Source organism: Triticum dicoccoides, chromosome 4B, assembly GCF_002162155.2.
Source record: "Triticum dicoccoides isolate Atlit2015 ecotype Zavitan chromosome 4B, WEW_v2.0, whole genome shotgun sequence".
Classification (NCBI taxonomy): Eukaryota; Viridiplantae; Streptophyta; class Magnoliopsida; order Poales; family Poaceae; genus Triticum; species Triticum dicoccoides.
The window spans coordinates 317,572,380-317,581,881 of record NC_041387.1 but is presented as its reverse complement, the minus strand read 5'-3'; positions in this window follow the sequence as shown (position 1 = coordinate 317,581,881).

The following is a 9,502-nucleotide window of genomic DNA, read 5'->3' as shown; positions in this document are numbered from 1 at the left end:
TGGGTATCAATCATCCCATTCTCCAAGCTCGGTAAGTCACAGCCACACTCTGTCTATTCATGCTTCAGCTGGCATGTCATGAGGGAGACACCTTAATCGTGTGTTTCATTGTGACCTCAGGGATGGATAAAGAAGGAGGAGCGGATACATTGTCCAGCCCCCCTGCCAGAGGAACTGGCCGGACCTCTTCTGACGAAGATGCTGGTCCCCGCGCCTTACAAGGCGCCAAAGAAAGAGGCCTCCAAGAAGGTCAAGAAGACTCGGGGTGGCTTTCGCCGTCACGAGGCTTTGGATGCCAAATCCGAAGACTCCAGGGACGATCCTTCGTCTGAAGACGAAGAGGAGGAAGCGGAGGAGGATGAGCCTCACTTTGATGTCGAGAGGAGGAGGACGACCTCCACATCTCTGGAGTCCAGATCCCTAAGAGGGGGAAAATTCCCTCCCAGGGGCATCCCCCACGGCTGCCGGTAGCAGCTTGGAGTGGGATCCCAGGGCCCGGCCCCTGGAGAAGTCGTAAGTATCCGAACACGCATATGCGTCCGGGATTGTTTTTGGGTATAGTAGTTTTGACTGTTGCCTACATATTGCGCAGTCCGGCAAGGTCCTGCGCCGGTCGGTCCTCGTCGGAGGATTCACTGGGCTCAGACGGCTTGGCGAGCGAGACGCCTCCGCAGGCCCCTTCCCCAAAGTCCGAGCGCCACACTGAGGTGTCATCTCGAGAAGACCCGGACCAGGGAGGACATGTCCCTGGTGCCGGACACGCGCGGATGGATACGGCCCCCGGGGCCTCTAGGGTTGTGGGATGGAGCGAGCAGCCACCCCCGATGGTGGGGGGCCTGCCTACCCCGCCGGCGTCCTCTGTTCGAGCAGAGCTGCCTGGCGGTCTATCGACAGTGTTGAAGAATGCGTCCATTGTTGATGAGCATCAGGCCCTCATGGGCGCGGTGGTCAAGAAGATTCAGTTTGCCGAGAGCGGGCAGAACGAGTCCTGCCTTGGCCTTATAAAGGCTTTTGAGGTATATTTCCTAGGAAACCTTTGAGGAATTGTCATAATATGAGTAGTATCCCCTGATGCACTGTCCGGCGGAGGAGATAAATCCGGGCAGGGGATCAAATCCCCTACTCTCGTAGGAGCCTATGCGAATGACGTATACACTTTTGCGTGAAAACAGGCATCTGCGGAGAGGACGGACGCTTATAATGGGGAAGTGTCCGAACTGAAGCAGAGCCTTACATGGGCCGAGGAGGAACTCAGCTGTGTGAAGAAGCAATTGGAAGACAAGCAAGGTATATTGAAAACATTTGTCTTGCAGTTGGCACGAGCGAATAGTTGTGCATAATGTAAAATATTTGTATTGTGTGCTGTAGGAGTGGGTGCTGAATACGAGGCACTAAAGAAAGCTTTGGCTGATGCCAACAAGAAGGCGGAGGCCGAACAGGCGCTTCATAAAAAACACGAGGCCAGGGTTATCACAGCTGAGCGAGAGCTCCAGTAAGTTGTGAAGAAAAGTGAGGGCTTGGAGCAGAGTCTAAAAGGGAAAGAGTCCGAACTCGCCCAGGATCTGGAGGCTGAGGAAGGTGCTCGAGAAGAGGCCCGAGGTGCTGCGCGGGACATTCAGGAGGCCCGAAAAGTTGCAGCAGGTAAGGCCTTCTGTATTCTTAGCTCTTTATGTGTGATAATGGGAAGAATCCTAAGCGGCAAGCTGAATTCTTATTTTTCCAGGGGCTTTTGCAGATCTTCCTCGCAGCATATCAGATACCGCCCAGTTCTACCGCGGCGAGGAAAAGAAGACTGCAGAGAGGGATTTCTGGTCGCAGTATCTGGCGCCGAACTATCCAGTGCCCTTTATCGATCAGCTGAAACAGCTGGTCAAACTACACCAGGCGGCAGAACTAGCCATGAAGGACTTAGTTGTTCGGCTATGGCCTGCGAAGCCGATTCCAAGCAGTTACTTCGAACTCGTCAAGCGGATTGTGGGCGCCTGTCCTCGGCTTGACGCTATCAAGCGATCAGTCTGTATAGAAGGCGCGCGCATGGTGTTTGCCCGTGCAAAAGTGCATTGAGGAAGGCTTGACGTGGAGAAGCTGATGACTGAGGGGCCGCCGGAGGGTAAGGACCACCGCAAGCCCGAGTGTTACTATGAAAGTGTACTGAAAGGGGACCGCCTTGTGGCATACAAGTGTGCTAAAGACATTATACTTCCCTGAGGGCATTTGTGCCGCTGTTTGTAATATGGGATAATGTCATGTTTATTATATATTGCATGTTTTGTTTGAACATATGTTCTTCCTGTGTGGCTGTTTATTGTATGCAAATCCTGAGAGTTGGCCAGTCGTCGGCTTCTGCCCCCTCGTAAAAAGAATACGGGGGTGTTCGGGATATATCTGAACGCTCTTTATCCCATAGTTGTGTCCTTTTAAGGAGGTGTATCTTTCCGCGAACCAGGCAATCGGACTATAAGGCTTTATTACCCTCACTTAGCCATAGGAATTCGAGTATGGTCGGCGCAGCCCCTAGTGTTCGGAAGGCCGAACTAGGGGCTCTATTGGCACATGATCAGAAGACCGATCCGTCGCACTCAGCATTTATAATGGCGTTGTGCAGAATAAATCTTTAAGGATTTTATAACCTCTCAAACAGCGGACCGGCTCTCGCTTCATCATTATGGTCGGTTTTCAGCTTTCTCTACTGAGGTGCTCGTCCGGCTAAACCGGGACACAATCACAGTACTTCTCCCAGCGCTACCTTAGCCGATAGAACGGAACGTAAGGTACCAAAACATGGGAGCCGGGCAAACCCAACCAATGACCCAAGACATGATTCAGAGCAGATGCATATAGTGCTATAAGTTCGGGGTGCCGAGCGACCGGAAAGGTGGTCGGACTTTATTGCCGTACTGTGAAGCCCTTGGTATAACCGGGCGAACGCGGAGCGTGGCTGTCATTTTCGGCGAAAAGGCATCGGTGATAAACGAGGGCTGGTAATTGTTATTTAAATCTACGCATTGTAGTAGGATGATATGTCTATGTATATGAGTATGATGTATGAAAAGAGGTGTTATTTGGCGGAACCTGTGGTGGCCGGACTGGAGGGGGTTGTGAGTGGATCAAGAAAGAATCCGAACTGCCTTCTAGCTGCATGTTCCTGCCATTGTGTGTCCGGGCTAATTCCATGCAGCCAAGCCTGTTCCGCGTCAATCATTAGTTTTTAAAGGCAAATGTTTGAAAGCAGTTGGGCAACCTCTTGTGGTTGGTCCCGAGGGTTCCTTATCGGACCTCGGTGAACCCAGCCGTTATACCATGAGGTAGCGCAGACTCCTCAATGGGTGTCCGGATAGTTGGCCTGAGCGATTTACCATGTGGGATCTAGTCGACGTGGTTTATCCCGTTGTAATGCGGTAAACTACCGCATGGTGGGAAGGTGCCAAAGATTTATTCCTTGGCGTAGCAATTGTGAGTGATCCGAAGACAACGTCAGGGTGGTGGGTTAATAAAACTTGGCATTTGCGCCTTACATCTTTTAGGAGATGTTATTCGTGGCTTCATACCCGTGTGGGCTTTGTGTGTTATAGAGCCCCCGGACTACTAGGTCTTGGGGTACTGCAATTGACTTGCTATGGTTTATGTGATTCTGGGCGATCGGCCGTACTATTATGTTCTGGGGGGGGGGGGTTCTTGACGAAGCGCCTCCCCTTATTGCTTTAGGCGTGCGACCAGCTGCTTTGTTTTGAGGATCCTGCATTCTCTATTGGTATGCTTAGCCGTCCTTCTGGGGGTACCGTGAATTTCACACGGTTGATCCAGTGTGTGGCTTTGGTCGAGTAGGCTTGGGCTGTTCTTTGTCCGTTTACTAGACTGAGAGTTGCCGGACTTGGCACCAGCTTCCTTGTCTTGACGTTTATGACCTTTGTGTCGAGGCCTGAGGGTGCCTCTTCGTGTATGCTCCTTGCTGTCTTGGACCGTAGTGATGTGTGGGCGTCTGGGTGCGTGCCTGTGGTTTTCCTGCTAGAGTTGAGGTAGCCAGTTGTGCCATGTATGCCCTTTGCTGGGGTTGTCGGGTTCGTACTTTTCGGTGGCCAGTATCTTGGTCCACCTATCCACTAGCACGTCTTGGTCAGCTTTAAGCTGCTCTTGCTTCCTTTGCAGGCTCCTTGCCATGTCCAGGAGCTGTCTCTTGAAGTGAACTTGTTCCACTGGGTCTTCAGGTACGCCGAATTCATCATTGCCGAGGCTTACCTCGTTGTCGGAGGGAGGTGTATAATTGTCCCTCTCTGAGTATCCCATCGTCATTGGTCCAGCCTGCTTGAGGGTAGGCTGACTAGGGCTGTATTCCTCTTTGGTACCATCTGGACTGCTTTCGTCTTCGGGGTCGGTGTTGATGTGGCGGGGCTTGGAGAGGCGCCGATAACGCACATGCTTTGCTTTTCTCCCTGAGGGGTTATCCTCCGTTGCCTCGCCGCTACTGGTTTCCTTTGGAGTGTCCACCATATATATATCGTATGAGGAGGCACTACTAGGGAAAAGGCTAGCAGCAGCGCGAGTTTTAGGTGTATCAGTAGCGCGGGGGGAGGCGCTACTAATAAGGCGCTACAGCTAACACATAGCAGTAGCGCGTGCTCACCGGCGCTACTGCTACACAAGTGTAGCAGCAGCGCGGTTTGTGAGAGCTCGCTATTGCTAATAGCTCTAGCGCTCTTTACCTAGACGCGCTACTGCTATCGTGGCGCTGCTGCTAACTTTTATACACTCGCTACTGCTAATTTAAGTAGTTTTTTTGGCATATTTGTTTTGTATTTGAACAGGCTTTATAGAAGAATCTTTAGCACATAGAAATATCATCATGACACACATACAAATGCCTGCAAGACCACAAATGTAATCATAGCATATACATACAAATAGTCTCATCATAATCATCATCCAACACAAAGTGATATCTTGTCATCATCTCGAAAAAATAGCAATACATGCAAGTCTCGAATACTTGCAACTACAACAACGTCATCCATCTAAACAAAGGTATACGCAAGAAGTGCTATCACTATGAGTGAGAGCGGAACTATGCAGTACATGAGGTGGCGGTTACGAGTCCTCTCTCGCGCTAGCGTGAACCTCAAGTAACTAGCTTCTCCTTCTTGTCTACTTTTGAAGCCTTTATGGCTGGCGCCCATGAACCCTTTCACTTGCGCCTGGCACTCATGCCACTCGTTGTACACCCCCGGAACCTTCCCTTTGTACACGACATAGCAATTCCATCTCCCCATCAAGAAACTAGGTACCTGTTAGAGATGCATGTTCATGAAGAGGATGTACAATCATATATATGCAACAAAATATATTAGAGCAACACCGAAAAAGAAAGGGTTAGCAACTAGATGCAACATACAGTATGCAAATTAATTAACTAGAGGTACGCAGGTCATCGTACGCAAACTAACAAAGTAGCGTTACGCAAGTTCAGCAGGGACCATGGACATCACAAAGTTTCATCGCTACAAAAAGTATACAAGTTCAACCGACACATATCATCATCATCGGCATCATAAATCACTAGAAGTTCCATCCTTCCATATCATCGAGGATGAACCTAGCTTCTTGAACGACGTGAGGTCTAGACTTTCCATGCCTATGCGAGTTCGGACATCAGCTCGCGATATAGGGCCGTGGTGGAACATCCCCTTCTCATCGATGACTTCTTTCATGATGATCGTCGCAATGTCGCTTTGGATGCGAAAGAAGTCATCTCTAAGTTTATAATCCGCTTCTCCATGAGATTCTAGCCACTTGTGGACATGATCATCATTTCTGCTTGTCATGCGAAGCTTTTGGTGATCCGTGTTGAACTGAATCATGAGATGGACGATGTAGAATCCATCCTTCTTGCTTGGTTTTGGGCATGGATGCAGGAGAAGTTAGTTTTATGTGCGAAACCCATCTTCTTGTTCCTTTGTTTCCTGATCTACACGTGGCCACCTCGAAACCTAAAGCCTTGGAGAGCATCATCTAGAATATTCATTATGTGGGTGTAGTCTTTTTTCTCGTAGTCTCTGGAAGGGTCAAAATACACGGCGTGGGAGACTTGCGGGTAAAGAACAATAAGGACGGCGCGCCCGTTGCTGCAGGGAAAAGACACCTCAAATTATTCCCCATATGAGAGAGAAGGAATGATTGAAATGTACGAAAGGGTTGTCCGGAACTGACTTATTTTGCATGATAAGGCACGAGGACAATTTCCCGGTCCTTATTCTGTACCATGAAGTTTTGGAGGTACTCCCTAGCAGTTTCACGCTCAAAGTCGCCGAGACTCAAGAAAGACTCGTGCATGTAGTACGGATCCGCCACACAGATTTGCGAGACTTCTTCACTCTTCATGACGGAGCTCATATGTAGCGCAAAAAGGCGGACGATAGTAAAATCGATCCGCCTTGTTAGGAACATCTCAAAGATATGGTCAAACCGCAGGAAGAACACCTCCGCGGGCCGTGTGTCGACGTAGCCCTTCCCCTCAGGCACACGAGCCGTGTATGTCGGATATCCTGGATCCTTTGAGGCTAGTAGGCTTTTCTTAGTCGACAACACATGGTCATGCAGTCTCCTGAGATCCCCTGATAGTGCCTCCAGCGGTTTCGGTAGTAGCATCGGCTCGCCCGTGAGATGGAACATGACCGCACCTTTCACGGGTACACGCTCTTCAGAATGCATCGTCTGGCTGCTATGTGCTCTGGCTTGTTTGGAGGCAGTTACCTTCCCCGATCTCTTCCTCTCCTTTTTCTTGGGCACACCTTCCAGACCCTTCCTTAACCCCTGCCCTAGTGTTCCCGGGCTAAGTACTGTACGACCATCGCGCCCGGCTAGTTGAGCCTGTGTTGAGGCGGCATCTTCAGGCGTGTCCTGTGAGGATTTCATGAAGAGAGACTTTTTGCAATCCCTGCTACGACCCTGCCCGGGCATATCATTCATATCCTCATTAGCAAGCTGATAGCCCGATTCGTCATATGGTTGACTCATCATATCTATGTCACAGTCATATGCATTTGTATTGATGAAATCCATAGGGTCGACCTCCGTCTCATCATCCATTCTCTGTTCTACAGGAGAAATTACATCAGCCAGTACTATTGCACCCCCTTCATCATGTCGTCCGCCGCTCTCACCCGGCACTACAGGAGCTGGTAATTGCGTAGGCGGGGTGGTGGTCTCCGCACATGCTTGTTGATGTGTGGTAGTTATTGGTGTGCTCTCGGCCGGCTCCAAACGAATAAGATTCTTCGGCCATAGCAGCACCCAATTCTTGCAGCTTCCAATCCGCGGCGGGGTCTCATCGTCCGCTCCCACATGCTGTACTGGAGGAGGCAAATCGTCGTGCCCCGATTTCACATTGGTCAAGCTAACCCTGAAGTGCCCAGCGGGGATCGGCTGGTTGTGGAACGTGCGTTGCGAGGGGTCCATTATCATCCCCTTTCCCACGTCCACCTTCTGGCCATTGATCAAGTAGAGTATGGTGCACGGGGTTTCTTTTGCCTGCAAACACATATGTCTATGGCGTAAAAAACCGAAAGGCAACAAAATGGAATATAAAGGCAACAAAATGGAATATTACATATATATATATATGTTGGTGCGACATGTATTTACCGTGACGGCATCGAGCTCAGCCAAAGACAAAGGCCCACTTAGCGCGCCTGAGACTGAGGACGGGCTGCTATGAGCGGGAGCGGCTGCAAGAGGAGGCCCGGTTGCGTGAGCAAGTGATGGTGCGATGGTGTTGTTGTTCATGGAGTTGCTCCCGACGAAACTGGGCAACGGGAAATCATGTACCGTCTTGTCTGGATTTTCCTTCGTCCAGTTGATGATAACTGGAACCAAGTTAGTAGCGAAATCCATTCTGCAGGTAGTTACAGCTGCATTGCCTGCCTGCTATAGCAACTCATATTTGTCCTCGACTGCTTTTTTCGCGTCCTCAGCTGCTTTTTTCTGGACCGCAAGATTCACCTTCGCGTCGATGTCCGCCTAACTAAACTTCTTTTTCTGCTTCTTGGCCTCCGGGCCCTCATTGTAAAACACCTTCCACGTGGCGCCGTCTCCAGCGCCGTGCACACGACCATATTGCGGCCGCTGGTCCAAGGGAGTCCCTTAAGTTCGTTCAAGGCCTGGTTGAGAGGGGTGTCCCACTTGGGCCACATCGGAGAAGTAGGGCTTTCGGCTGCAAGCTGGTGTTGCTTCTCTAGTAGTCTAATCAATTTCCTCGTGATCTTGTCCGTGTAAAAAACCTTTTTCTCCTTGTCCCACTTGTAGCGGGCCCTGATGAAGTCACGCTCCAAGGGGTTGGTGAACTTCGCAAAGGGGTCTAGGAGACCCGCGGCTTCACGTTCCACGTCCTCCTTATCCCATATGGGCCTTTTACCGAGGTAGCCACGGCTTCCGAGGCGATGCTTCCCTGTGTTCCTTTGCGGAAGGCTCTTGAATTTCACAGCCTTAGCCTTGGCTGCCTCGGTAGCGCAAGTGTCCTTGAACTTTTCGAACTCCTCTTCCGTAAGTGTCGGATTTTCCTCCAGAATCTTGGACAGGGGTTCATCAGCCTCAATAGCTCGTTTCACCCTCCCTTTCCAGGAGGCCAAATCATTGCTGAACATGCCCATGGCGTGATTGTTAATCTTTTTCATCTTCGGATCATCCCACAATTGATAGGTTTTCGTATCCTCTGCTTCTTATGGTTCCTCTTTTCTGCAGCGGCATTGGGGCCGGTACCTTCCCCACCGGTACCTTCCCCGCCGGTACCTTCCCCACCGGTCTCGGTGCCGCCATCGGTGCCGACGCCGTCGATGTTGATGTCGGCATTAGTACCATCATCGAGGCCGACCTGCAAACCTTGCTTAGCAGTCAAATAGTCTAGGTACTCTTGTTCACCCTCATAATCCATCTCGTCTGCATCTTGGTCAGAAGGCCCAGTTTCTTTGTTGTTCGACATGTTTCCTATGATTAAGTGTCCTCATTTATTTCTAAAAGTATGAATAAATGAGAAATGACATAAAAATAAATCTATGTGCCAGCACTCGATATGCCAACTATGTAGCACAAATCATGCCATTATTCACGGGAAATTTCAGCATGACCTTTGCTAAAAAATGGACATATCGAGCGCCTGAAATTCACCGGAACGGAAATGAATCAACATTCCGGCGTAACATTGGCCACTCGGATCATTTTCCAAACATGACATGTCCAAAACATGACATATGCACATATCACATGTCCAGTTCAAATTTGCATATAAATTCAGCTAATTTTGAAACCTAGCTAAATTCATAACTAAATAGATAACCTAATTAACATACCGCCCTAACTAAATTAAAAACTAAGTAAATTAACCGAAGAACCCTAGAGGAGAGAGGGGGGTTTACAGAGGGTGCAGGGGCGAGGAGGCAGGCCCAACGACGGCCGGGAGGGGAGAGGAGGGAGGCGACGGCCGATGGGTCGGGGGCGAGCGCCGGCGCCGGGGTCG